Source organism: Carica papaya, chromosome 2 (genome assembly GCF_054855325.1).
Source record: "Carica papaya isolate Zhongbai chromosome 2, ASM5485532v1, whole genome shotgun sequence".
NCBI classification, from domain to species: Eukaryota; Viridiplantae; Streptophyta; class Magnoliopsida; order Brassicales; family Caricaceae; genus Carica; species Carica papaya.
Genome location: NC_142310.1, coordinates 478,029 through 484,495, shown reverse-complemented (window position 1 = coordinate 484,495; position 6,467 = coordinate 478,029). Strand labels below are relative to the sequence as shown.

At 30.5% G+C, this 6,467-nt stretch overlaps 1 long non-coding RNA gene across 1 annotated transcript; it reads right to left on the bottom strand.

Annotated features, from left to right (window-relative positions):
- Window positions 1-2,017: 2,017 nt before the first annotated feature.
- Window positions 2,018-5,797, bottom strand: LOC148268635 (uncharacterized). The gene is made up of 2 exons (XR_015816757.1): window positions 4,340-5,797; window positions 2,018-4,254 (listed from the first exon to the last, which is right to left on the bottom strand). It is a non-coding gene; the product is annotated as an uncharacterized LOC148268635 (long non-coding RNA).
- Between the last annotated feature and the right edge of the window lie 670 nt (window positions 5,798-6,467).

Sequence of the window (6,467 nt, the reverse complement as noted above, 5' to 3'; positions counted from 1 at the left end):
CATTATCCAAACATGTCCTCATCCGAGAATAAAAATATCCAAAAAAAATCGATCAAAATTAGAACGGATCGAACTATATTAAACTATAAGAAAATAATTTTTTTTAAGTATGATAAAAAAAAATTACATTATAAAAAAAATATTAAGTATGAATTGAAATTTAAATGTTATAATCTTCGGTCTAGATTATTTTTCTTATTAATATTTTAAGTCGGTCCAATTATAAGTCGATTAATACCCTCTATGGCTAAAAAAATTTTGGTGTCATATAAATTTATTAAATTATTTTGGTGATTATTATTATTTAACCATTTTTTTCTCAAGCCCAACAAATTTTCGAGTCAAGAATGTAAATGTATTTATTAAGTTTCTAAAATTATGTTCTTAATTATTTTATCTCGTGTTTAAATGCCGAATGATTTTCAACAGTTATTTACTGACGATATTATAGGTGTTTCTTAGCCGAAAATATACATAACGATATCTTAATTTTCTTTTAATTTTTATCTCTTCTTGTACTAAAATATAATATATATATATATATGTATATATACAATAATTTAACCATGTTGTTTATGCCAACCAAAGTTGAATAAATTAACCCATCAAATGATGCCTCCAAGAAGTTTAAACGGCGCCGTATATAAAAATGGGTTAAGCTGATGGATTGATGATTAACAAAATGGGCTTAATGGATGCTTACATACAAACCCATATTGATTACTACTATTTCATATAATGGGAGTGTATGTATATATAAGAATATATATATATATATATATATATTCTTGTTTATATTTCAATTCTTTTTTATCCTAAGAATGATATATCATTACATTGTATTAGAAGAATGTATAGTATGTAGTGTATATATGTATATACATATAGTTTTACATTTATAAAGAAATCACAAAATTTTCACAAGTAAATTTAGGTTACCCAACTCGTCATATGTAATAATAAATTTAAAAAAAAAAAGTCTTTTAAAATTTCCTGAAATACACGGTGTTAAATAATCGAATATGAGCAATTATATATATACGCATATATACACGGTGTTAAATATTCGACTATGAAAATAAAAAAAAATAAAAGTAACCAATATTATTCAAATTCATTTGGGCTGTTTTTTTACACAGGAATTGATAAGAAGAAAGCGTGTGCTTTTATAATTATATATGTATATGTGTATGTATATATATATATATATAGGAAAGAGCAGACGTATTGGAAATCTATGGCTGAAAAGTAAAACGACACATTTCAAAGCATGAGATACAGGCTTGCACTACCATATGCAGATCTTTTACCCTCTAGACACACAACCTCTACCAAAAGCTAACTTCTTGCAGACACACACACACACATATATATATATATATATGCACAGACATATATGTATATACAAATATATCCATTTTCCATAACCTCCATGAATCTTTCTATTTCTACGTAGTACTGTCGGACTTGGTTTTTGTAAATAGTTCTATAAGTACTACATATACGGAGGTCGTATTTCAGATACAAATTATACATATAGTGATGGTAACAACACACTGATCATTATATATATATATATATATACACACACACATACGATCTGATTAAGTATTAAACTTCAGTAAACAAAAACAAGTAATCAAAAGATTAAAAGAATCAGGCTTTAATTAATTGCTCCTACTTTTTCTTTGAATTCCCAGTACAGTATTATTAAAAAAGGAAAGAAGATTTATCGTGAGGTTACTATTCCTCTTGAGTTACATGAAAATCCTAAAAAGATGGGATCAGGTCGATCGACATGATGAATTTCATATATATATATATATATATTAATGTATATGTATCCCTGTATGACAGATTGTAAACACAATAATGTCATAATTTCCCATCAACTTTTTCTTTAATTTCCGTACCCATCAAGAAATCATTTGGCTAGTCTAGCTTGCTGTGCACCATGCATTTGTATATTCTCATTATAATTCGTTATATATAATAAAATAATGTAATAGTATACGATTGCAAGAAATTAAATGACATTATATTTATTCTTTCCCCTTCTATTCTTTTTGTGTTTTATATAATATTTCTGATGATCATCAGAAATTGAGAGACAGAGAGAGAGATGTACATATATATATATATATATGTATTTACATGTATGCTAAGGGCTATAGAGAGGAGGATACAGAATCTACTTTCTGAGAGACTGATCATGATGATCGCGTACAGGGTACAACCTGCAACAGCATAAAACACAATGAAAGGAGGAAGAAGGTGGACCCCGCCCTATTCCACCTCCCACCTCCCACCTCCCTTCTTTTTTTCATCTCTGCAGATCCATCCAGGGAGAATGTTCTGTATGTGAGGCCGCAAGCATGCAGCTCATGTGAAAAAATAATTACTTCTTTTAAATTATCGATATATACACACACACACACACACACACACACACATCAACTGTAATATAGTGCGTGATATGATATAATAAACATTAATTTCTTATCAACCTAACATGAAAACATCTTATGGGTTATGTATATTTTCCATTTATTTTACTGATTATTATTGTATAACTTGGACAAAAATCTAAGTAAGTTTACTCATGAGTTATATGTATATCTACATATATATTGGTCATGTTTTATTAATTACATTGAATGGGTAGATCAACCACAAGTTCTCTGTATATCATAAATCAATTATATATATGTATGTGTATGTATATGTATTAATTAAAAAGAAAAAGGAAGAGATCCAATTGATTTCAGGAGATCTTGAAGGTGGTCCAAAGTGTTTTGGACTGAGCAATGTCCTTTTCTTTTTCTTTATATTTGACCTGCTTTGACCGTATATCTATATATATATATATATTTATTATAATAACCTATTGTTGAATCAGAGTTTGAAGGTGGTCCATTTAGATTCCCCCACTCCCAAACACACAGTACAGTATATAGTATATAGCTACCTATAATCACCATCATCATCATCACTTTTACTTTTCTTTTCCATAACTTTGATAATTTCTTTCACACACTTTCCCTTGTTTGGTGACAGAGAAAGAGAAAGAAAATGAGAAAGAAAGATATTACGTAAAGATGGATAGGTTTTGTACCTCCATATCTTGCTTGACCAACTTAGCTTGATAGATACATTGTGATGTATACACATATGTCTCTTTTTATTACCATTTTTTAATTTTTAAAACCTATATGCATAAACTCTTTCTAACTAAAATATAATAGAACACGATATTGATACAATTGCTATATTATATATGTATATGCGTATATGTACTGTGGAAAATACTCATGATTAGTACTAGTAGTTCCAGTAGCTATTGACAACAAGGTGCATTAACAATCATGTCTATTATGGGTCAGGAAAAACGTCTGTTTTGTTAATCAAGAAACTAACCTTAATTACTAGTTAGTTTAATAAAAATATATATATGTAATGTACTCCATATATATATATATATATAATATACTAGTTCATTATTTTATGTTGGCTTTTGTGTTTGATCATGTAGGTTTTCTCTTAAACCCCAGCCCAGCAGCTAGCTTATGAGATCAAATGGGATCTCATTTCATAAAATCCCATATATATAAATATGTTCTTGTGTGTGTATATATATATATATATATACATAACTGAGCAACTTGGTTTTAAGTGAACTAAATAAGCTAATTATCATTAACAAACACAGACAGCTGGTATAATAATCATAATACGTCCATATATCAAATGGCTATAATCATATTCCAGCACTACATATATATACACACACGTCTACATATAAACTGGATCTAGCTATAAACATACATGTGTATATATATTACAACTAATTAATAAGTGATGAAGCAAATGTTATTTGATGATATAATTCATTATAAGAATTACTCGGTTATGTGATTTGTGCAAAATAACAGCTTATAATATTATTACCTATGAAGATTTAGTCTCGTTTACATACATGTTTCGGTTGGACAGGTTTACAGTTGTAATGAATCCCTGTGATTTAGGTTTGTGGATATATATATACATATATACATATTTGTTTTCCATAGCTGGAAAATTGCCCAAGTACCTATATGTGTATATATATATGTGGAGGATCTGAAACTCTTGGAATATTCGAGAAACCATCGGTAATATTCTTCCACGCATTTTTTAGTTTACCACTCAAGAAAAGTTTATACATATATATATATGTATATATGGTCTATGTATACATGTATACATATGGTTTATCTGCAGAAACATCACCCAAGTACCCAAAATATGAGCATGCAGGAAGGAAATAGAATAAGAGATATATGTGAAGTAGAAGAAGTACCTTTGTTCAGAGAAGATCAGGAAATTTCATCTGCAAAATTGCAATCCCAAACACCCTCCCGAAATTACATTGCTGCCCTCAGTTCCCTCCTATAATAACGAAACTACCCTTACAGGGAAGAGGAAAAATCTGCAGAAGACAAAAAAAAAAGAGGCATGGATAATATATGTGGGAGTATGCATGGCTCCTCATACGCCATCCACGGAGGCCAGCGATGCTCGGTGGGCTCTGCAAATGGCATACAGGGAGCCAGGCACAACACTCACATGCGTACCTCATGCCTACACATATATGTGTATATATATATATATATATATCTATACATGTATCATGAATTCATGTAATGAATATATAGCATGAGATATGCATGTAATCATGTATGCATATTTGAATCTACATACACACATGTCTTCTGAGGGTATACGAGGCATGGTTTGAGGAACCCAGATTAAGATTCTCCAAGAAAATGAATGTTTTGAAAGATTAGAAGACGAATTATGGGGATTAGTGTAAAACCAGGAAATCAGGTGGGAGGGATGAAGAAGAGAGGAGTAGTGGGGGTGTATATAAATATCTATATGTACGGAAGAGAAAGAGGGAGAGAGAAAGGTGTTTGGCGAGGAAGAAAATAAGGGTCAAAATCAAAGAAAATGGAGGAAAGCCCCACAAAACCCGTTTGAATTGCCACAAAGCAAGCAAAACCCAGTTACTAATCTTGGGGAAAAAGCTCCATGATTATCTCTGTTTATGTTTGAGAGAGGGAAAAAAGGAAGGTGTGGGGTTTGAGTCACACCCGATCTAGGCCACTAAATATAGAAATCCACCATGGGAGAGAAAGAGAGAGAGAGAGAGAGACGGAGAGAGAGAAGAAGGTGGGTTGGGTTTGGGTTAGGAACCACGCAATTTCCTAAGCAAACCCTAGGGAGGGGGGTGTATGTTTTGAAATCTCCTTTTCTGGGTCTTAAAGCAAACGTTGCTTTTCTTCCTCTGAACCTCATTTTGTCTTTGAGTGCTTGGATACACATGGATTCCTCTATCTCTCTCTCTCTCTACTTTCTTTCTCTTTATATATATATATATATATATTATATTTATATCTTTTCCTTTTACACACACACACACACACATATATATATATATATCAAAAGTAAATAGTAAATAATTAGAAATTTTACTCTCCTTCTTTACTACTACGTCTTTATCAAATTCCCCAACGTTTTATTATTACTTAACTACATTATATCATAATCAACCAGAACTCAATCTTTAGTATCATTAGAACACTTGGTTGAATGGGTGTTATGTTCGTCTAAGAATTGTTCCAAATATATTTTCAACTACGTAAAAATCTGGCCAGTATACATTCAAAGTTAATTTTTTTTGTTTTACCACAAAATTCGATTGACCGTGGCTTTAACATGTACGAACAGTTCTCGTCGTGAGTTTTTTGGCGACAAATAATTTATTGTATATATATACTGGAACAGTGAGATTACTGTAAAAATATAATTAAAACATATAAACACACTTATAAAATGTAGTTAATATCAGTCTGGACACATACAATATTATATATTTATATATGCGATCATATTCTTTTTTCAATTTTCCCTCCCATCACTGCTTCTCTTTTAAAAAAGGCAGTCCCCAGTTAATTTATACCACTAATTCATCATTACATTACCACTTTAGTTGTTTAAAAGCAAAACTGAGATTCTCATTCTCAACACTTTTCTGTTTAGATTTTGGAATAATCCATCCCCACCTTTACCTACCTAATCCACCTCTCTTCATCAATTCAATTCCCACTTGTGTTAATCTCGATATATAATATACATATCAATCTCTTCATATAGTACCATCCACACACACACATATATATATAGTATTAATTAAACTTATCACGTTGTAATATGAGGTACCTCTCTGTATTGATTATCTAACTTTTGTTTAGTTAAAACTACTTAGAGTTTTAAATCTTGATTTTACTGGGTCAGTGTAAGATCTTAATATACCTTTAAGATCGTTTAGTAAGAAGTTCGCAAATCGATTTTCAAGTGACTATACCGTGAGTTAAAAATTGAGTCCCTTATCAACCTCAATGACAAATGGCTTCAATAAGTTTAAA